Raw genomic sequence first — 24,812 nt, 5'->3', positions numbered from 1 at the left:
CTTTACCATGAAGTCTACCTTCTGAAAGACTTAAAAAGTGGTTTAAGTCTTCAATATATGATAAGGTTTCTTTTTTCAACATAATAATAATACACAAATCAAAGTAGTCCTCTATATGTTGAGAATCTGATATCAGAAAGTCAAAATATCTGGCAATATTAAGTGAGATAAGCATATATTATTTTTAAGAGTCGACAATAATTAAGATAAGGTAGGATTATTTAAGTTCTATCTTAATATTATTTTTAAGTTTAAATTTTTTAATCTAGATTTTATTTGTATTTTAAATCTCTCAATCTGATATAGTGATATTATTTGATTAGCTTTGCAAAAAAAAATATTTTTTTTCACTCAAATATAATATTTAATTTTTTTTATTTCATAATATCAAAGATTATTTATATATCATTAACATAAATTGCATTACTAACTTAGTAACATTAAGTAATTATACAAAAGATAAAAATATGGATTCAAATCTTTTCTTATCTATTATTATTATTATTATTATTATTATTATTATATATCAAAAATACTATTTATATATTAAAATCATTTACTAAAATTAGTCACTAATATTGTATTTATGTATAAATATATTTTATACTAATAGATAATTCACTACAAGAGACACGTTGAATAGCGGCGGTTTTTTTAAGAATTTGCGGCGGTTAAAAACCGCCGCAAACCGCTGCAAAACGAAATTCCTGCGGTTCTGCAAGTTACCTATTAGGGGCTGAAGATTTGATTTTGTGGCGGTTTTGAGAAACCGCTGGCACAACTATAGCAAATCAAATAATTGATTTTGCGGCGGTTTCAGAACCGCCGCTATTTGGTCATTGGATTTAAAAAAAAAATCTGCGGCGGTCCAAAACCACTCAGATTTATGTGGGTTTTTTTAAAAGAATGCGACATGATTATATCACATACAAAGCAAATCTAAATGACTTGCTAGCATAACCTTCCCTTATAATAAAAAACAAGATTATATCACCAGTTCATGCACATGAATAAATTCATGAAGCCATTTCACAATTTAAGACAAAATAAAAATTTTGACAAAGAATAAAAAAAAACATACTTTAACCTCTTTTATCATAATTTCTTGTTCTAGCTGCAAAGCAAAATAGTGCAGTTATTAGCTAAACTACTTAATAATGCTTGTTGAACTCATCTCACATTCCAATTTAGACCTCTTCTCTCGGCTCCATTGTTCTTCATTGGTTGTTGACTCCATTTCAAAAGTTCCATACTTTGGTGAGACTGTTGTTGGTTCTCAGGAATCAAAGAATGCATATTGAACTTGTTTTGAGTCTCCTCCATTACTCTATGCTATTGGCTACTGGAACCATCTTCATTTACACAAGCTCTCTCATTTTCAGTACTAGGGTGATTGTTGTTGTTGTTCTTGTTGGCACTTGTTGTGTCTTTTGTTTCAAGCATGTGTATTTCCTCAACCAATGGCTTTCACACTCGGACTCGAACATTTATGAACCAATTCGACACCTACATTAATCAGTTTGTTACATATTTAGAGTATCTTCTGTTAGTAAAAACTAAAGAGAAATGTTTCTTGTACTCATTTTTTGTTACATAGTAACAAGTATTTATACTGACTGGTCTCATTCCCTTGCATGGGATGAAAATATGAAAATAAAAATGCTTACTTTATGACACTGTTTAAAGCTATCATATGATAAAATAGACTCCCTTTCAAAAAAGCTACCATATGAACATTGTAGATTACAAATTCAATGAACTGAATATATAAAAAGACCAACAAATAAAATGATGAATTTGAAAGGAATAATCCCCCACCTGGTTTCGCGAAAGACCTGTTTGTGTTGCCAACATGTGTTTATCAGTGTCTGGGGTAACTGAAATAAAATTCAAACAAAAAAATAAATAAATAATAAAACATGTTTTATTCATATCTTTGAAATCCTCAACATCAAGGGAATGTAAATACTTGAAGATCTATGTCATACAAAAATGTCAATATATTAGAAATTGTTCAAGCCTTTCTTAACTCTTCTCCAAAAAAAAAAAAGAATCTCATTGTGATACAATCTAACCTGTTACAATTCTTTAAAATAAAATTTCAACCCCAAAATATATCATAAACTAAAAATAGTAGTAGAAATAATAAGTAGTACATTCAAATCCTCAACAATTATGCAATAAGTACTTATAAATTAAATATTTTAAGAGTCTAAATTAGGACAACATAAAACACACTCAAAGACAACCAAAGCATCATGTAGCAGATAGCATAAAAGAATATAGATCCTTGGAAAAGAACATAACATGCCAGTAAACTTTTACTTCCATTTAACTCACTGGATCCAGAGAGGAAATTCATGACAATGTTTGTGTACTCCCACAAACTGCAAATGCCATATTGATAATGTTCCATTCGTCAGTAATAACCACAAGATAGTTCGACTAGTCATTAATACCCCTTTCTTAAGTTAGAGCATACTCTCATTTGCATTTTTCTTCTCCTCCATTCTTGTTCAGTTAATAGTTCACGAACCTTGATTTTGAGCTCTTTCTGGAACTCCTCTGAGTGTTCATATTGTTTATCATATTTTTTCTGATAAGCACAAAAGAGAATGAGAGAGAACAAAATATAATAGGTCTTTTAGTGGGAAAAGAAAGGCAACCAATATATTTTTTGTTTAGTATTGATAGCATACTAATTATAAGATATTAGAACACGAGCAGGGACTAGACAGATGCAGAACAAAAAGAAAGCCTCAGTGCCTCACAACAAGAGGGTATTCCAAAATTCTAGGTTCTAGGTGCATAATAAAGATCACAGATTTGTATAGAACTCTAATAATAAAATAGTAAACACATGCAATGAAGAGAATATTGCACACAATAACAAGTGGATGAATGCAGATAAATGACCAATAAAAATTGAGAGCACTCAGCTAAAAATCAATCAATGATCACTGTTGAAGTGCTAAAATTTCAAAGAAATAAAGAATCCAAAAAAAAAACAACCCACAAAGAAAGCAGGATAAAACCCCTTAATGGAAATCATAAACACCAAAAGAGAGTAATCAAGAAAGCAAGAGTGATAGAGAGAATGCTAAACAGGAAAGAAGAAATTAATTTCAGCCGTGGACACATAGAGATAACAAACAATAAAGATAAAGGCATACTGAAGAGGAAGAATAACAAGATCAGCTGCGATTACCTGGAAAGAATAATAAGAGCAGCAATGTTTTTGTTCTGGATTTGGAAGTTTGGAGGTAGCAACGCACGAGAAGGCAATGCAAGATTGATAGATAGAAGAGTGGCTCTTGCTCTTGCTCTTGCTCTTACTAGATTTCAAAGCTCTTGCTCTACCTGCAAAAAATATTTTCCATATTCCAGAAGGGTGCTTCTTTCAGCGCTATAACTACCAAAGCTGAATGTAATTTTAATGAAAAACAATAATAAAAATTGACTTCAATAATTAACAGAATTGGAAATTTTAATAATGGCATAGCAAAATTACACAAGTGCTAAGATAGAGAGCTTCAATTACAGAATAATCTAAGTTCATCCCATGACAAGGATGAAATTGTCACACAATGCTAAATGAAACTTCCAAATTATAGAAACAAAATCCGTATTCTATTGGAACATATCTCAATAACATAATAGTTAATTGAATTGAAGGCAAAATCTTCGATCTAAAATGGAAATGAATTGAATTGAAAAAAATAGGGAACATGGTGATAATCTTCGGAAGGGACAACTATAGCATCAAGAAGGAGAGAGTAAGAATACATCAAAGAAATGAACATAGAAAGAAAGTTAGGAGAATAGTGGAACAAAATAGAAGTAGAACAGTTTCAAAAAAGGAAGAAGCAGAGTTACCAGTGAATCTGTCCTGGTTTCGGCGACGGTTGTAACTGGTGGCGGCGTGTGCAATGGCGACCTCCTCTCCCTATTCGGCTCCTCCCAGCGGCAGCTCTATCAATGGCAGTAGCAGCAAACCCTTATGGTGATGGGAACAGGGTGCAACGGCGACGGCTTTGACCCCAATCGACGGCAGCGGCAGCAGCAGAGCAGGACGGTGCGAGAATGGACCTCCTCCTTCTTGCCTGCGTTCATCGTCTTCTGCTTCTCCTTCACTCTTCGTCGTTCTTCTCCTTCGTGAGCGTGCTCACTCCCTCTCTTTGCGAACTCTCTCTCTCTCTCTCTCTCTCTCTCTCTCTCTCTCTCTCTCTCTCTCCCGCTTCAGTGGCGACGACGACAAGCTTAGTGGTGGCGGCGGTGGCAAGACGCGATGGTGAAGACCCGCGATGAGGACGACAACGGCGCTGGCTTCGCGGTGAGCTGATGCGATCTCCCTCTCTCTTTGCGGTTCTTTCTCTTGCGGTTCTGGCTTTCCGATTGCACGGCAACGCGACAGCGGCGGCGAACCCAGTAGCGCCGGCCAGGCTCCTTCCTCCCTTTCCTCTTCTTCTCCGTTTTCTCTCTTTTCTCTTTAGGTTTCTCTCTTTCTTTTTTATGCTGTTGCTGAGTGTTGTTGTGTTTTTGGGAAGGGGGAGATTGAAATATTGCCAAGAAAAAGCTAAATTGGCTTCAGTTCTAAAAAATTCGTGGAAAAAATTTATTAAATAGCTGCTCTTCCAACTTTCACCACTAAAACTGCTGAAAAACCACCAGATAGCTGCGGTTGTGAAAACAGCTGCTAGTTGTCCGCAGCTATCTTCCATTTTTGTGGTAGTGATTTTAGTGACTTATATTAAAGGTGCGGATTAGGAATAGGGTTGGCTTGACTCCTATCTACTGTGAATCAAAATTCCAACCAGATTGAAATGGATTGGATGATTTCAAATACGAATAGTGCTACCTGTTGGGAAAAACTCAACAAAGGTTTAAATAAGAACCTGCCTAATAGCAGAAACACTAAAAATAATTTTTTCACAACTTGTGTGATTAAATAGGCAATACCAAAGACACTCCAAGTAGTAAATATAATGGCAGAAATTAAATAATTAGACACCAAAATTTTAACATGGGAAAATCTCCAAAAGAGGGACAAAAAACAAACGAGACTTAGTCCAAAAAATTTTTTACTATCAAAATAATGAATACACAATCAGTCTTCCTAGTGACACTCAACAATCAACAAAATACATCATCAAAACTAATGGAATCAACATGAACCCTCCACAAAGTGGGTTTCTCAAATCAGAAAAAAAAAGGCAATACAGCTAGCAAATTATATCCTAATGTTCATCTCTACACCAGGAATAACATACTAAAATTTCATGAGAAATGGAGCAAATTTACTGATTTAATCGGATCAAAATGCCATGCCCTTTTTCCCCAATTTTCTTCTTCTCTCCCTCGAAACTTTCTGTGTGTTTCATTTGCTTTCTTTCAAAATTGAAAGAAGCCTTTCTCTCTTGACTTTTTGCCACTTTATTTATTTATTTATTTATTTTTGTTTTAAAGGTTGTGTGGGCCCCACTTGAGATTGGGGACCCACCAACAAATCTCCCCTCACCAACTCAAGTGGGGATAGGTTGCTCTGCCAAGTCCACCTTCTCTTTGGAGGAATCAAACTTCACTGCAGGTAAACTCTTAGTCATCATATATGAACAATTATCATCAGTATGAATTTTCTCAAGTGCATATGACTTCATCTCAACCGCTTGACGTATCCAATGATACCTCACCTCTATGTGCTTCGATCTGGAATGAAACATCGGATTCTTGCTCAGATGGATAGCACTCTAACTGTCACAAAATAATGCAAACCTTCTCTTGATTGATGCCTAACTCTTGTAGAAATTTCTTCATCCACAAGAGTTCCTTAGAAGCTTCAACAACAGAAATGTATTCTGCCTCTGTAGTAGACAAAGTAACACATTTCTGAAGTCGAGATTTCCACAACACAGCTTTCCTTGCAAAAGTCATCATATAACCAGAAGTAGACTTTCTTGAATCAAGATCCCCAACCATATCTGCATTTGTGTAACCATCCAACACAGGTTGGCCACTCCCAAAGAATAAACAAACTCTGGAAGTACCATTAAGGTATCTGAGAATCCACTTCACTGTTTGCCAGTGTTCCTTACCAGGATTAGAGAGAAACCGACTAACAACTCCAACGGCATGAGCAATATCTAGCCTGGTGCAAACCATAGAATACATCAAACTGCCAACTGCATATGCATATGGAATCTTTTTCATTTTTGCTTTCTCTTTCTCACTTGTAGGATATTGCTGCAAACTCAACTTGAAATGACTAGCAAGTGGAGTACTAATAGGTTTGAAATTACTCATGCTAAACCTCTCTAAAACCTTCTCAATATACTTTTGCTACGACAACCACAGTTTTCCATTATTCCTATCACGAGTGATACTTATGCCAAGGATTTTTTTTTTTGCAGGACCCAAATCTTTCGTAGCAAAGGATCTGTTCAAGTCTTTCTTAAGACTTTCAATCTTCTTAGTGACATAACCAACAATCAACATGTCATCAACATAAAGCAAGAGAATTATAAAATTACTATCAGAGAATTTCTTAACATATACACAATGATCAGAAGATATCTTACTATACCCATGACCTTCCATGAAGGAATCAAACTTTGTGTACCACTGCCTTGGCGCTTGCTTCAGCCCATATAAGCTCTTCTTCAATTTGCATACAAAATGCTCATTTTCTTTAACCTCAAAACCTTCTTGTTGCTCCATATAAATTTCTTTATCTATGTCACCATGAAGGAATGTAGTCTTCACATCAAGCTACTAAACCTCTAAATTCAAACTAGCCGCCAATCCAAGCACAACTCGAATAGAGGACATCTTCACAACTGGAGAAAAAATCTCCTCAAAATCAATACCTTTCTTTTGCTCAAAGCCTTTCACAACCAATCGAGCTTTGTACCTTGGGCGTGAGACATTTTCATCCGCTTTCAATTTGAATACCCATTTATTCTTGAATGCTCTCTTACCCTTTGGTAGCATCACCAATTCAAATGTATGATTCTCATGTAAGGATTTCATTTCTTCTTGCATGGCCTTCAACCAGTCTTCCTTATGCTCATCAGACAAAGCTTCCTGGTAGCTCTCTAGCTCTCTAGTTCCAGTGTTCATCACATACTCATGAGGAGAGTATTTCTGAGAAGGATGACGCTAGATCTTCTCAATTCAGACTCAACTGGTGGTTCAAGTGGAACTTCAACATCTGGTGGAACTTCTGCATTTGACACCTCAGGTTGAGGTGTAGGTTCATCATGCAAATCATCACCAACATTATCAACTTGTACATCTTTCCCATCAACGGGAGGTCTAGTGGAAGGACTAGGTTCATCATTAGCAGAACGTCTAACAGTTATTGTTGGCTTATCTGTCTTCTCAAGATCTTCAATAGTTTGGTCTTCAAGAAAAATCACATCTCGGTTTCTAATTATCTTCTTGCTCACCGGATCCTATAATCTGTAACCAAAGTCTTCGTGACCATAACCCATGAAGATACACTGCTTTGACTTTCCATCAAATTTGGATCTTTCATCTCTTGGAATGTGAACAAAGGCCCTACAGCCAAACACCTGCAAGTGACTATAGGAGACATCTTTTCCTCTCCAAAATTTCTCTGGAACATCACCATTAAGTGAAACTGAAGGAGAAAGGTTGATCAGATCTACTACAGTCCTCATCGCTTCACCCCAAAAGGATTTAGGAAACTTTGTATGAAAGAGCATACACCTGACTCTATCATTGATAGTGCGATTTATTCTCTCTGCAACTCCATTATATTGAGAAGTCTTAGGAACTGTCTTCTCATGCTTGATCCCGTGTCCTTTACAATACTCTTTAAACGGACCCCTGTATTCACCATCATTATCTTCTCGAACACATTTTAATTTTCTTCCTGTTTCTCTTTCAACACTTGCATTAAAGTGTTTGAAGATACCGAGCACCTGGTCTTTAGATTTCAAAATAAAAACCCATACTTTTCGAGAATAATCATCAATAAAAGTAACAAAATATGATACACCACCTAGTGTCTTAGCATTCATAGTGCAAATATCAGTGTGAACTAAATCTAGAACATGTGATCTCCTATGAGGTCCAGAACTATGAAATGATACTCTAGCATGCTTTCCCACAAATTAGAAGAGGAATTATCAGCTACATTCACCTCTTCTTTGTACAATTTACTTGCAACTGGTAGAGAGTAGTGAGACTATTGTCTTCTCTAACAACAATAAGAGCCCCTTTGGTAATCTTGCATTTTCCACTACCAAAGGAAGTGCAATACCCCTCTTGATCCAATGCCTTCACTGAAATAAGATTGAACTGCATATCTGGCACATGCCTAACATTCTTCAACTACAACTTGCATTCCATGTTATTTTCAAGCCACATATTACCATACCTATGATATCACACACTTCTTTATCTCCCAATTTGATCTTGCCAAAATTTTCAGCAGTATAGGAAGTGAAAAACGTTTCGGAGTGACATGACATGAGGCACCAGAATCCATAAACCAAGCGAAATCATCACAGACAAGATTCACATAATTTTCATCATATGTGATAAGAACATCTTCATAAACAATAGCAGTAGTTTCTTTATCACTATCTTTACCTTTGTCTTCATTTTTTCCCTTGATTGTTCTCTTTTCAAGAACCTACAATACCTCTTGATATGCCCCGACTTTCCACAATGGTGACAAATGAACTCCTTTCTTGACTTGTACTTTCCTCTTGACTTGCTTCGACTCTCTGACTTGTCAGAATTGTGAGGTTTTCTACTTTGACTTCTCCCCCGTGACTCTAAAACAAGTGCTTCTGATTGGGAGGAAGCATTAGTCAAACCTCGCTCTTTTCTTCTGGCTTCTTCATTCAACATGCTCTCTTTAACCATTGCTAATGTCAACTTTTCTTTTGGAGTTGAGTTAGTCAGTGTCACAATAAGAACTTTCCAACCATCAGGCAAAAAGCTCAACAACAACAAGGCTTGCAACTCATCATTCAAAGTGATTTCATTATTTGTCAATTGCTTCACCGTCTCCTGAAAAATGCTCAAGTACTCTGGCATTGATTTACCTTCAATATACTTCATATTGACAAGCTTCCTAATCAAGAATGCTTTGTTTTGCACATTCTTCCTCTCATGTAACTCTTTCAATTTCTTCCACATCTTTTCGGCATTCATTTTGGTGTCAACATGTGGATACACGCTAAGATCAAGCCATTGCCTAATCAAAACAACTGCTTTCCAATTCAACTTCTTCCATTCAGTATCAGATTTAGTACCTTTGGATTTATCCCCCTCCATAGGATCATACAAGTCTTTGCTATACAACATATCTTCCATGAGGGTCTTTCAAATCGAGTAATTTTGGAAATTCAATTTGACCATATTTGGCCCATGAGTATTTTCCTCCATTTAAACAGTACAGAGATAAACAACCGAAGCTCTGATACTGGGAAAAACTCAACAAAGGTTCAAATAAGAACCTGTCTAACAGCGGAAGTACCAAAAATAATTTTTCCATAACCTGTGCGATTAAATAGGCAATACCAAAGATACTCCAAGCAACAAATATAATGGCAAAAATTAAATAATCAAACACCATAATTTTAACGTTGAAAAATCCACAAAAGAGGGACAAAAAATCCACGGGACCTAGTCAAGTAAAATCTTCCACTATCAAAATAATGGGTACACAATCAGCCTTTCTAGTGACACTAGGGCATCTCAACAATCAACAAAATACATCATCAAAACTGATAGAATCAACATAAACCCTCCACAAAGTGTGTATCTCAAATCAGACAAAAAAAAAGACAATACAACTAGCAAATTATATCTTAATGTTTATCTCTACACCAGGAAACATACTAAAATTTCATGAGAAATTGAGCGAATTTACTAGTTTAATCGGATCAAGATGGCATGCCCTTTTTCCCCAATTTCCTTTTTCTCTCCTTTGAAGCTTTCTGCGTGTTTCGTTTGTTTTCTTTCAAAATTGAAAGAAGCCTCCTCTCATGACTTTTTGTCATTTTTTTTTCTTTATTTTTATTTTTATTTTGTTTTAAAGATTGTGTGGGTCTTTATTTGAGGTTGGAGACCTATCAATACTATCAATCCTATTTATATTCGATATAATTATTTGTGATCATGTTGTTTAAGAATAAATTTTGCCATACTACTATTATGTGATCATGTTGTGTAAGATGAAAAAGTTAACACCAACATAATTTTTTTTATTAACATCAACATAAATTAACATAGCTGAAATAAAGATACTTAGATAAATGAATACCATATTTGAATAGATAGCATAAAAAAAAAAAAAAAAAAAAAAATAGTCGATGCGAACTTTTGTTAAAACTAAAATCCCAATTTTTTTCACAGTACAATATTTTTTTTTTTTAACTTGATTTGACATGGTCACTTTTTCAAATATTCTTTCAGAATTCCTTGAAACAATCAAATTTGATGTGTAATGTGTATATGTAATGCGTTACTTTTCATAACAACCTTAGTCAAATGTTGTACTAATATATACGTTGTTTTGCTTTTAGGTTCAACTCTGTTGACCCTTATGCTTTGAGTCTTCATTTTTTATTCTCATTTTTGATAGATGCTTCTTCTGATGTTACTTGTGCTAATCTTTTCAAGAGACTAAGATTAGGTTAATTTGCTCATGTTTATCATATGGGCAATTTCATAATATATAGAATCACCATATCCATATGTAACTAGTAGATATTGGATTTATACCTTTTTTTTTCATGGAATTATCTATTGGCTACAATGCAACTTGTTTAGAGCTTAGCCAATATAGCATTTTTGATTCAGAATAGAGCCAAAATACAAAAATTGAAGAGGCATCTAATATGCAAATAGCCTGATTTAAATATATAAGCACGTTTTTTAATTCAATTTTAGATCCAATTTTTATTTTTATTTATTTTATAAAAACATGGTTAATAAGAAATAAAGAATAGGGATGATGGTGATTGAACTAGTTATACAAAAAACTATTCCAATCCATTACTCATCTAATGGTAGCTACCTAATAATTGTAATTCTCTACAAAGACTTTAATTTTGATATAAAAATATTAGATAAATATATCTATTTTCAACCAATCTACAATTAAGTTTTTTTTTTCTTCCTAATATTTTTCATTTTTTCACCATGTTCTATAATTTTTTTTCCGATTTTTTCTTTCTCTTCTTTTACATTTTTTTACTCTTTCTTTTTGCTTCTATCTTCTTCTTTCTCTCTTTCTTTTTCTTTTTCTCTTTTTCTTCTCTTCTTCATATGTTATATTATTTAGGGATAACTACCATTTTGATATTCGAAAGATTCAGTCGCTAACAAAAAAGAATTCCTAAAAGATGTTATCGACAAAACTGCCTTTGAATGATTTGAAAATGTAACAAAAATATATTATATTTTTCGTAAGTGACAAAAATTTCCGTATTTAGCAAATGATTTATCTATTTGATCTGAATTTTTGCAGCAACATTTGAATAAATCTTTAGAAGGTGCACAAAAAGATTCGGGATAAAATTTGATCTCTAGATTTGTCTTCTTATTTTTTTAAACAAATTCACTTAACAAGATCTTATTTTTCTAATGATGATTGCAAAAATTTGCATGAAAATCTCTCCTCTAAAATATTTTTTTAGAATATATTTAATATCTAATTTTTTGTCGCATTTTTAAATTTTTTAATGGTTAATTTGTCGTTAGCATAATTTGAAATTTTTTTTATCAGCGATATGAACTTTCGAGTACTCTATTATTTATATAGAACTTTTGTATTTTTATTAAAATATTTATGTGTTTTTGTTTCAAAATTTTCTATGTTGGTTCCATAATTTTTTTGTATTGACTTTAAACTTTTTTGCATTATTTAAAGAAAGTCAATAATGTTTTCATAAGCATCTATACCATAAAATCAATTTTCACCAAAATGAAAAAGACATATATGGTAGAATCATAATCATAGAATATAACTCTAATTGAAATGCATAGATCTATTTCATATATTATGAGTACATTTTGAAAACACTTCTAATAGAGGGACAAATAATTAATTTTAAAAGAATTTATCGTAAACCTCTTTTAAATATGAATCTATTGAAAAATTTACATCAATATCTCAATATTCTACATTTTTATACTCTAATATATATCTAATAGATAAAATATATCTAATTAATTAGAATATAGAACTTTATAGAATATGGATATAATAAAAAAAATAAAATATATTATATTTATACAATAAATTAAGTATTTTTGTCCTTAATATAAATAAAGTTAATACAACAGTAGTATTTATATTATTTATAGGTGCAACTAACTCTCCAGGAAGTAACTATATTATTTTTCAAGGCAAAAACACCCTACCAATTTGAAACAAAAATAAATAAAAACATAGTTCATTTCAAAAGCATCTGTTTACCTAATATACTATCGTTTTCGGCCTGAATACCTCTTTTAATATTTGTTAGGTCTGAATTTCTGAATTGGGCTTCTTTGTAAACCCAACTTTGGGAGCCACCTTCAAAGCTTTTTTTTTTTTGGTCAAGCTTCAAATGTTATGTGGTAGCTGTTGGAATTTTGGAGTTCAATGAAATGGGCTTCATTAATTAGAGGGCCTAATCTTCTAGTGTGGAAGAGACGAACTAATTATGAAGGGCCGAGTTCCTAGTTATCTGGGGTTCAAAAAAGCCATTTTGAATATAAAACATGCCTGTAGAGAAGTTAATAGAAGTGCAGATTGACTTATAAATAGGGCTGGAAGTGAGTTAAGCTAACTTATGAGCTAATTCGAGTTCGACTCGTTAATGACTCAATAAGTTAAACTTGTAAGCTACTGAGCCGAGCTTGAGCTTGGAATTGAGCTCATAAATTAAATGAGTCGAGCTCAAACTCAGCTCATTAGCTTGTGAGCTGTCTCAATTATATATATATAATCTTAATTATTTAAAATTTTATATTTATTTTTTATATATAATTCTAATGTAGGACATAAATAAAAAATTTATAATTTATTGATAGATAGAGAATATATAAAATTGATCTTTTTAAATTTTTTTAAAAATATATAAGTTATAATTTATTGATATAAAATTATAGATTATATTCCTATTATTTGAGCTAGTTCGTGAGTTCAAACCAGCTCGTGAACTTTCGGTGAGCCGATGTTGAACTTAAGAAATAGACTCGATTGTTAATTAGTCGAGCCGTGAGCCAAGCTCAATTTTTATTACCTGAGCTTGAATTTGGTCTAGTTAAACTCAACTCGACTTACTTCTAGTCCTACTTGCAAAGAATAGTTTAAAAGCGGAATTCATGACAAAAAAAAAAAAAAACGGAATTCCATTTCATTGACCTCCCACACCTGAGTTAAAGCACATTATTACTGATGATGATAGCAAAAAAGTTTTGTTACCCCATATTATTCCTGAGTTGAAGTTTTAGTTTTTTCTTTTTTGTTTGTTGGGGTTCTAAGCCCCCTTTGTGAACCAAAAAAAGAAAAAAGAACTTGAGTAACATTATAACTTTAGGCTTGTCTTAATGGGAAATATATTTGCCTCCTAAAAATGTTACATGCATTCGAGTCTCTCTTGATGAAAAAGAGAGCATCTAATTTGTGTACGAGGACTGAGGAGATGGGTGTCTGTTGTATTGAAAAAAAGAAAACTTTAATTCAACGTTCACTATTTCATCCAAAAATAAAGCATTCACTAATAAAAATTATTCTACACCTGTCACCTTGTAATTTTTTATTAAAAAATATTACTTATACATTAAAATCAATTATTATATATTTATATAAATATATACGTTATATAATTTATTTTTAATATATATTTTAGACTTCAACATATATTTTGAGAGTTTGTAATTGTTAGAAGGGTCGCACTACTATAAAAATATAAATATGTAAAGATTTACAGAGATTTTATCTTATGATGACACGTGCTATGGTTAAGGGAGTATAGTGTTAGATTTGTACTAGCTGTGGCTGACTTTGGGAGCCTGAGCTGAGAGCCTGAGAAGTTGTTGTGGCATAACAGAATTTTGTGAAATTGGATTCCGTTGGGTGCTCTAGCTTTCGGGCCTCAGTTTATCCCTCAAATGTTGTATATATATGACAATGAATGTTGGGTCTTTAAATGATAATATAAAGATGATTATTCAAGCAATGTAAGTTTTTTCATTTAAAAATATTTTTGAGAAAAAAATGTATTATTTATAAATCTCGTTGATGAACATTAAATAATAGTAATAAAAAAAAACTCAACTATAACTAAGTAGTTTTTCACCTCCACGATGAAAAGAAATTGACAACTTGGAGTGGAGGGTGGAGGGGGAGGGAGAGAACAATACAATTAAGTATGTAAATAGTGACGGATCTAAAAAATTTTGGTAGTGGGGCAAAATTTATATAACATAATAATAATTTTTATAATAAAATTAATATGTGTATATAAAAAATTAAATATTAAATTATTTATTAATCACTATATATTTATGTATAAATACATGTATTGTTTAACTTATTTTTAATGTGTATTTTATATTTAATATATATTTTATACAGATAATTATTTTTTATGTACATATAACATGATTATTGTTATAATTATATTTTGTTATTGTAAAATATGATTAGTCTTCAAAATATCTAATATATAAATTAAAACACTAAAATAGTAATTTAAATAATAATATATAATTTAAAATTTTATTCTTTTAGGTTTTATATTTTTTAAAAATTAAGTAATTTTTCTCTTAACACTACCATCAAAATTTTTCTATTTTCATATATATTACTAAATAATTATTTAAAAATTCACTTCCCAACACAATTAGAAGTCGACTCTTATTGATATTCATAGTTACAAAAGTTCTTTCAATTAATATAGGTGCTACGCAAAAATTAAAGCTAATTTGAAAAGAAGATAAATAATATTCTTTTGAGTTGATTTTTAAAAAAGAACACTAATTACGTTTAAATATGAAAATTGATCATTCTAACGAATATCTAATATAAAATTTTTAAATTGATGATTAAATACCAAAACTTGAGTAAAAAATTATTGTGGGGTCAAATTTAATAATCTAATGGAAGCAAATAAATATTTTTATCATATACTACTAAAAAAAATTTCAAATTGTAGTGGGGGCACTTGCCCCCACAACACTACACTTGGATCCGTCCCTGTGTAAATGAAGTAAAAGCATTTTGAATGAAACGACAAACTAACCATAAACGGGACGGGTCGGTCTGTCCCGTCAACTAAAGTGATTCAAAATGTTAGTCCGTCTTGTTTTATGGCGCATTGGCGGGTCAGCGGGTTAATAATTATTAACAAATTAAATACAAATAAAAAAAGTTAAATTAAAATATAATTTTTTATTATCTTTTTTTTTTTTAATTTTTAACTTCAATAAAATTGTTTAAAATAATATTTGTCAATAGAACTATTTTTATTTTAAAAAATAAATCACATAATTTGAGCATATATACGAAATTATAAAATAAAATAAATAAAATTAATAACTAAAAAAAGAATAAAAATAAAAAATAAAAAAGTGTGTGAAAATTATATAATTTTGTAGTAGTAATCACTCTTTTATTTAATAAAAAAAAGAAAAATAAAAATCTTTGGCCTGGCGGGCCGGCCTGCCCCACCCCGTCAAAACCAGCAAATTTGGCGGTGCGGGTTTGGCGAATTTTTTTAATTTGGCGAGTTTTAAATCCTAGCCCAACCCACCCTTTTTAGCAGGTTCGGCGGATTGGCCCAACGGATTCGACCTGTTTTGCCACTCCTAATGTTCATACCAAATATATCAACTCTTTCATTTTTTTAATCATCATAAATTCATACTTATAGAATCATAATATATTTAAAAAGTTAAAAAATAATAATTAACATAAAAGGCATCTATAATCATAATAGCTAGAACTTTTTTTAGAATAATGTCATACTACTTATTTTATTTACAATATAATTAGTAGAGTGTATTATTAAAAAATTAAAAGATTAGACTTATTTTAATAAAAAATTATATGTCTATAGACATATAAATATAATCGCTTCTTATTCGTCCTACCTCGACTCGCAACTAAAATTGTCCAATGTAAAAATGACAACATAACTTAAATTTTTTTTGTGCCAGTTTTTTCTTAATCAGAATAATTTTTATAGATATTTAAAAATATTAAAGAAACTTCGTCTATGTTACACATGCAGCACATAGCCGATCCCAAGCTCGAATAAAGGAGGAGGATTGTGTTAGGTTTTCGACAGTCAACATAAAAACTTAGTTGAATCTTCATGACATGGATCAAATACGTTATTGCGCTAAAGTTAGGTCATTGCCCGGAAGCAACGCGCTATATAGCTCGCATACAGTGTCAAATGAGCAAGAGCTGCTGCATCGGTGTCTGAGTGTAGTGTTAAATGAGCAAGGTTTTTCACATTTTCGTGAATGGACGAGAGTAAATAAGCTAGTTCACAAGAAAAAGGTAAAGGTCAAAGCGACCGAAGGTTGAGATTTGGCACACGGAACATAGGCACTCTAACAGGAAAATTCATGAAGGTGGTGGATACCATGACAAGGAGAAAGATTAACATTATTTGCCTACAAGAAACAAAATGGGTCAGTACAAAGACTAGGGAGTTGGATACTTTAGGGGTTCAAACTTTGGTATACTAGAAAGGTGGAGAATAGGAATAAGGTAGGTATTATTGTGGATAAGCAGTGGAAGAAGGACGTAATGGATGTCAAGAGGGTGGGAGATCGGATCATCTCTATCAAACTTGTGGTAGAAGGAGATACTTGTCATGTGATTAGCGCATATGCACTGCAAGTGGGTTCGGACAAGCAACACAAGACAAGGTTTTGGGAGGATCTAGGGAGTTTGGTCCAAGATATACCTTCGAGAGATAAGATTTTCTTAGGAGTGATTTAAATGGCCATGTTGAAAGAGAAGTGACTGTGTATGGAAGTATTCACGGAGGCCATGGATGAGTGGTCATACACGATTGAATAGAATAAGGAACGATGATATAAGAGAGAGAGTTGGAGTAGCACCTAATGTGAAAAATATGGTAGAATCGTATCTCAGGTGGTTTGGACATGTGAGAAGAAAACCGACAGAGCACCCAGTCAGGAGGATGGATGAGATGAAAGATGATGAATAAGGAGTGAAAGACAGAGAAAGACCTAGGAAAATCATCCATGAGGTGGTTAAACGAGATCTACATGTAAATGGTCTCTCTGTAAATATAATATATAATAGAGCTCAATGTCGTCGTTTAATTTATGTAGTCAACCCCACCAAATGAGATAAATACTTTGTTGTTGTTATATTATTTAAAAATGTTAAAGAAACAATATTATTGTTTATTTTCTGTTTCTATTATTTTGTTAAAAATATAAATAAAACAACCAAAATATTAAATATTAATAAATTATTATTTTCTTACAAAAAATTAATAATATATATATGTAATCTTTTGAATAGTATGTATTTTAATAATATTTATATAATTTTATATTACGTAGTAATATTTTAAAAAATAATATTTAAGATATTTTTTATCTTAAACTAAAATAATTTATCATATGTCAAGTAATATAGATAAAATTTAATTATTTTATATTTTATATATTGAAATAAAAAAAATTTTAATATGAATTTATTTTTAACATAAAAAATGTTACTCTATCTTTATTGAATTTAATAATAAAAAAGATTCATACTTTTTTATACGTTGATATGTTCTGTATTGTTTATTTAAATTTATTCTAAAAATATAAATGTTATTATTTGTGTAGTAATATGTTCTATATTAATTAAAGTCTTTTAATATTTTTATAACATTATTTAATTTTTATTTTATAAAATCTAATAATATATAAAAATGATATATTTAATGTGCACAAAATTATTCATCTCATACTCTCATTTTAGGCACCCCATTTAAAAAAGACTCCATAAATATATAATGAAAGAAAATTAGATACCCTATTCTTTTTGTATTCAAAGGGGACTGAAAATCCAAAATCTCCTCATTCTCTTCAAAATATTAACACTCCTAATATTTCACACTCATACAAATACACTTCTATGTAGTCAACGAACTCCAAAACTCAACAAGAGGCCACTCATTAGCCATAACATGAGGAGCCTACTTATCAGCTCGTTTGTTGGCCTATTAAGGCAATTCCGTTATCTTTTACCATCACGTTACGGAGAGAACTCTTAACCCAGCAAACAAAGCCGCTACTCCAACGCACAAGCCGTCTATGAATATCCAGCATCTGACAAAGGCGCCATCAATTTTTCACATGCGTGTCTCAATCCCAACGGCTAAAACAGAATATCTTTATCTCTGTACATTATGAGATCTGTATGCTATAATTCTCCTTGTTAGAAATATATTTTAGACTTCAACATATATTTTGAGAGTTTGTAATTGTTAGAAATAAGAGAGTAATCTGAAATAATGTATTATTCAGCTTGAGAAAAAGTATAATATACAAGGGATATATATATAGCTACTAGTAGAATCAAAGTAATAAAAGCATGTAATCCTACAATTAATATACAAATACGCTATATAAATACAAATGATACTAATTGATCTAATTCGATTTTAATGATTCTTTTAACATCCCCTCTTAAACTCAAGTGGGAGTTAAGGATACCATTTTGAGTTTGGATAACAGAGTCCGGAAATGAGTCGGATGATGAGCCTTCGTGAAGATATCAGCAGTCTGATCCAGTGTTCCAACAGCAATGAGACGAATAGCACCAATAAGGATACGTTGCTGAACAAAGTGACAATCATTCTCAATGTGTTTGGTGCGTTCATGAAACACATCATTATGGACAATCTGAATAGCACTGCGGTAGTCACAAAAAAATCAGTTGGGGATAACTGAGGAGCACCAAAGTCTTTGAGAAGCCAACGAATTGAGATAACTTCAGCAGTGGTGTCAGCAAGAGCACGGTATTCAGTTTCTATACTTGATCGAGCAGTGAATATTTGCTTCTTAGCTCGCCAGGAAATGAGAGAGTCGCCAAGGAACAAACAATAACCAGTAGTAGAACGACGATCAGTAGGATCACCAACCCAATCAGCATTTGAGTACGCCTGAAGGGATAAAGATGAATGGGCAGAAAAATAAAGACTATGGAATAGGGTGCCTTTGATGTAGCAAAGAATGCGAAGAACTGCCACATAGTGAGTTGTATGAGGAGTTGACAAGAACTGGCTAAGAACATGAACCGGATAGGCGATGTCTGGTCTGGTGACAGTTAAGTAGACGAGTCCTCCAACTAGCTGGCAATAAAGAGTAGGATTATCCAAAACAGTGTCATCCATAGGAGTAAATCGAACATTAGGCTCAAGAGGAGTAGACTTAGTGCAACTATTTGTAATTTCAGCTCGAGCAAGGAGATCTGAAGCATATTTAGCTTGAGAGAGATAGATGCCGTCATCGGTGGATATGACTTCCAGACCAAGAAAATAGCTGAGAGAACCAAAATCTTTCATCTCAAATGTATGCTGAAGGGATGTCTTGAGAGCAGAGATACCATCAACATCATCTCCAGTAATGATCATGTCATCAACATACAGAAGTAGAAGAATAACTCCACGTTCACTTTTACGAATGAAGAGAGCATTCTCATCAGGGCTGCAAGTGAAACCAAGACTGCATATGGTAGTACTGAACTTGTCAAACCATTCACGAGGAGCTTGCTTAAGTCCATAGAGTGCCTTGCGAAGGAGACAAACTTTGCTAGAAGGACAAGGATAACCCGGAGGGGGTTTCATATAGACCGTCTTTTTCAAATCTCCATTAAGAAATGCATTCTTCACATCCATCTGACTGAGAGACCATTTTTTTACTACAGCAATGGCAAGAAGAGATCGAACAGATGTGAGACGAGCAACATGAGCAAAAGTCTCTTCATAGTCAATACCATACTCTTGCGTACAAGCCTGAGCAACCAATCAGGCCTTATAACGATCAATAGAACCATCAGAGTGAGTCTTTGATCTTGTATACGCATCTGCTCCCTACAACTTCCTGATTAGAAGGAGGATCAACCAAATCCCAAGTGTGTACTTTTTCAAGTGCCTATATTTCTTCCTGCATTGCTTGTTGCCAATTTGGATTTGTGGAGGCTTCTTTGAATGACTTAGGTTCATGTTGATGAAGAATAGTAGAAAAAACAATGATAATCAAGAAGATGAGATGTATTTCTTACCCTGAAAGAACGAGTGGAAGGAGGAGGCATGACGATAGGAGCAGGAACATCGTCTGGTCTGGAATCATCGGGAGATGGAGAGGGAGGAAGAACAGGAGGCTGTGGAGGGTGATGAGCGGATAATTTATACGCTTTTTGACATTGTTTTTAGTATGTTTTTAGTAGGATCTAGTTACTTTTAGGGATGTTTTCATTAGTTTTTATGTTAAATTCACATTTCTGGAATTTACTATGAGTTTGTGTGTTTTTCTGTGATTTCAGGTATTTTCTGGCTGAAATTGAGGGACTTGAGCAAAAATCAGATTCAGAGGTTGAAGAAGGGCGCGCTTCCAATTGCGTTGGAAAGTAGACATCCAGGGCTTTCCAGCAATATATAATAGTCCATACTTTGGCCAAGAATAGACGACGTAAACTGGCGTTCAACGCCAGCTTTCTACCCAAATCTGGCGTCCAGCGCCAGAAAAGGAGCCAAAACCAGAGTTGAACGCCCAAACTGGCACAAATACTGGCGTTCAACTCCAAGAAGGACCTCTACACGTGCAACACTCAAGCTCAGCCCAAACACACACCAAGTGGGCCCCGGAAGTGGATTTATGCATCAATTACTTACTCATGTAAACCCTAGTAGCTAGTTTATTATAAATAGGACCTTTTACTAGTCTTTTTGACATCCTGGATTGTATTCTGATCCTGTGATCACGTTTTGGGGGCTGGCCATCTCGGCCATGCCTGGACCTTTCACTTATGTATTTTCAACGGTAGAGTTTCTACACTCCATAGATTAAGGTGTGGAGCTCTGCTGTTTCTCAAAGATTAATGCAAAGTACTACTGTTTTCTATTCAATTCATCTTATTTCGCTTCTAAGATATCCATTCGTACCCAAGAACGTGATGAAGGTGATGATTATGTGTGACGCTCATCACCATTCTCCCCTATGAACACGTGCCTGACAAACACTTCCGTTCTACATGAAATAAGCTAGAATGAATATCTCTTAGATCTCTTAATCAGAATCTTCGTCGCGTAAGCTAGAATGATGGCGGCATTCAAGAGAATCCGGAAAGTCTAAACCTTGTCTGTGGTATTCCGAGTAGGATTCAATGAATGAATGACTGTGACGAGCTTCAAACTCGCGAGTGCTGGGCGTTAGTGACAGACGCAAAAGGAGGGTGAATCCTATTCCAGCATGATCGAGAACCGACAGATGATTAGCCGTGCTGTGACAGAGCATGTGAGCATATTTTTCACTGAGAGGAGGGGATGTAGCCACTGACAACGGTGATGCCCTTGCATAAAGCCAGCCATGGAAAGGAGTAAGACTGATTGGATGAAGATAGCAGGAAAGCAGAGATTCAGAGGAACAAACGCATCTCTATACGCTTATATGAAATTCTGACCAATGAATTACATAAGTATCTCTATCCCTATTCTATTATTTATTTTCGAAAACCCATTACTGTTTGATATCCGCCTGACTGAGATTTGCAAGGTGACCATAGCTTGCTTCATACCAACAATCTCCGCGGGATTCGACCCTTACTCACGTAAGGTATTACTTGGACGACCCAGTGCACTTGCTGGTTAGTTGTATCGAAGTTGTGAACCATGGTATTGGCACCATGTTCTTGGCGCCATTGCCAGGGAAAGAAAGAGCCATGAATTTTACATAATCAAAGTGTAATTACGATTGCGCGTACCAAGTTGCTCACGTTGCCAGGGATTGTTTGAGCCTGGACATCACAATTTCGTGCACCAAGTTTTTGGCGCCGTTGCCGGGGATTGTTCGAGTTTGGACAACTAACGGTTCATCTTGTTGCTCAGATTAGGTAATTTTCTTTTTGTTTTCTTTTCAAAAATTTTTCAAAAATATTTCAAAATTTTCTCACCTGTTTTCGAAAAAAATTTTAGATTCAAAATTTTTAAGAATGAATTCTAGTGTTTCATGAAGCATGTGAAGCCTGGCTGGCTGTAAAGCCATGTCTATATTTATTTGGACTGAGGCAGCAATTTGTTATCAAGAGCAAGCTGGTTGTTGTTAATCCACCTGCTACTGTTCCTGATTTACATGCTAAAGCTTGGCTGGCCATTGGCCATGTCTAGTGTTTTGGACCGGAGCTTTCATTGAAAGCTTGGCTGGCTAGTGAGCCATGTCTAATTCCTGAACTGAAGCTTTAGAATAAGAATGCAAGATTCCTGGAATTCATATTAAAAATTTTAGAATCCTTATTTTTTCTTTTTCATATAATTTTTGAAAAAATCCAAAAAAAAAAATTAGAAAATCATAAAAATCAAAAATATTTTTCTGTTTCTTGTTTGAGTCTTGTGTCATGTTATAAGTTTGGTGTCAATTGCATGTGCATCTTGCATTTTTCAAAAATTTTCATGCATTCATAGTGTTCTTCATGATCTTCAAGTTGTTCTTGGTAAGTCTTCTTGTTTGATCTTTGCATTTGCATGCTTTGTGTCTTTTCTTGTTTTTCATATGCATTCTTGAATTCTTAGTGCGTAAGCATTAAAGAATTCTAAGTTTGATGTCTTGCATGTTTTCCTTGCATTAAAAATTTTTCAAAAATATGTTCTTGATGTTCATCTTGACATTCAAAGTGTTCTTGGTGTTCATCTTGACATTCATATCATTCATGCATGCATTCATTGTTTTGATTCAAAATTTTCATGCATTGAGTCTTTTTGTTGTTTTTTTTCTCTCTCATCATAAAAATTCAAAAATAAAAAAAATATCTTTCCCATTTTCTCTCATCAAATTCGAAAATTTGAGTTGACTTTTTCAAATTTTTTTAAAATCAAGTTGTTTCTTATGAGTCAAATCAAATTTCCAATTTGAAAATCTTATCTTTTTCAAAATCTTTTTCAAAAATCAAATCTTTTTCAAAATTCATAGTTATTTTCGAAAATTCAAAAAATGTTTTTCAAAAATGTTTTTCTTATTTTTATACCAAATTTTCGAAAATAACATAATCAATTAATGTTTTGATTAAAAAATTTGAAGTTTGTTACTTGCTTGTTAAGAAAGATTCAAACTTTAAGTTCTAGAATCATATCTTGTGATTTCTTATGAATCAAGTCATTAATTGAGATTTTAAAAATCAAATCTTTTTCAAAACTAATTTCTAAAATATCTTCTTATCTTACCTTTTTCAAAAAAAAAGTTGGTTTCAAAATATCTTTTCTAACCTCCTAACTTCTTATCTTTTCAAAATTTGTTTCAACTAACTGACTAACTTTTTGTTTGTTTCTTAACTTTTTCAAAACTACCTAACTAACTCTCTCTCTCTCTAATTTTCGAAAATATCTTCCCTCTTTTTCAAAAATTTCTTTTTTATTAACTAATTATTTTTTATTTTTGATTTTAAAATTTTTTCGAAAAAAATACTAACCTTTTTCAAAAACTATTTTCGAAAATCACTAACTCTTTTTCAAAAATTATTTTCGAAAATTCTCTCTCTCTCATCTCCTTCTATTTATTTATTCATTCACTAAAATCTCATCTCACATCTCTGCCATCCTCATAGTTGTGTTTCTTTCTTTACATCATACTCTTTGTCTCCCTCTTTTCTTCCACTCACAAAGGGATCCCTATACTGTGGTATAAAGGATCCATATTATTATTATTATTTTTTTTTCTGTGCCCTCTTCTTTGTCATATGAGCAGGAGCAAGGACAAGAATATTCTTGTTGAAGCAGATCCAGAAACTGAAAGGACTCTGAAGAGAAAATTAAGAGAAGTTAAATTACAACAATCCAGAAATAACCTTTCAGAAAATTTTCGAACAGGAAGAGGAGATGGCAGCCGAAAATAATAATAATGCAAGGAGGATGCTTGGTGACTTTACTGCACCTAATTCCAATTTACATGGAAGAAGCATCTCCATTCCTGCCATTGGAGCAAACAACTTTGAGCTGAAACCTCAATTAGTTTCTCTGATGCAGCAGAACTGCAAGTTTCATGGACTTCCATCTGAAGATCCTTTTCAGTTCTTAACTGAATTCTTGCAGATATGTGATACTGTTAAGACTAATGGAGTAGATCCTGAAGTCTACAGGCTCATGCTTTTCCCTTTTGCTGTAAGAGACAGAGCTAGATTATGGTTGGATTCTCAACCCAAAGACAGCTTGAACTCTTGGGATAAGCTGGTCACGACTTTCTTAGCCAAGTACTTTCCTCCTCAAAAGCTGAGCAAGCTTAGAGCTGATGTTCAAACCTTCAGACAGAAAGATGGTGAATCCCTCTATGAAGCTTGGGAAAGATACAAACAGCTGACCAAAAAGTGTCATTCTGACATGCTTTCAGAATGGACCATCCTGGATATATTCTATGATGGTTTATCTGAGCTATCAAAGATGTCACTGGACACTTCTGCAGGTGGATCCATTCACCTAAAGAAAACGTCTGCAGAAGCTCAAGAACTCATTGACATGGTTGCTAATAACCAGTTCATGTACACTTCTGAAGGGAATCCTGTGAGCAATGGGACGCCTATGAAGAAGGGAGTT

General features: G+C 33.2%; 1 non-coding gene across 1 annotated transcript; it reads right to left on the bottom strand.

The window, feature by feature from the left end:
- Positions 1–24,497: 24,497 nt before the first annotated feature.
- On the bottom strand, positions 24,498–24,601 carry LOC148569948 (small nucleolar RNA R71). Its single transcript, XR_015908739.1, has one exon. It is a non-coding gene; the product is annotated as a small nucleolar RNA R71 (small nucleolar RNA).
- Between the last annotated feature and the right edge of the window lie 211 nt (positions 24,602–24,812).

This window comes from Arachis ipaensis, chromosome B3 (genome assembly GCF_059453495.1).
Source record: "Arachis ipaensis isolate K30076 ecotype BB chromosome B3, ASM5945349v1, whole genome shotgun sequence".
Lineage (NCBI taxonomy): Eukaryota > Viridiplantae > Streptophyta > Magnoliopsida > Fabales > Fabaceae > Arachis > Arachis ipaensis.
This window is presented reverse-complemented; position numbering and strand designations above follow the sequence as displayed.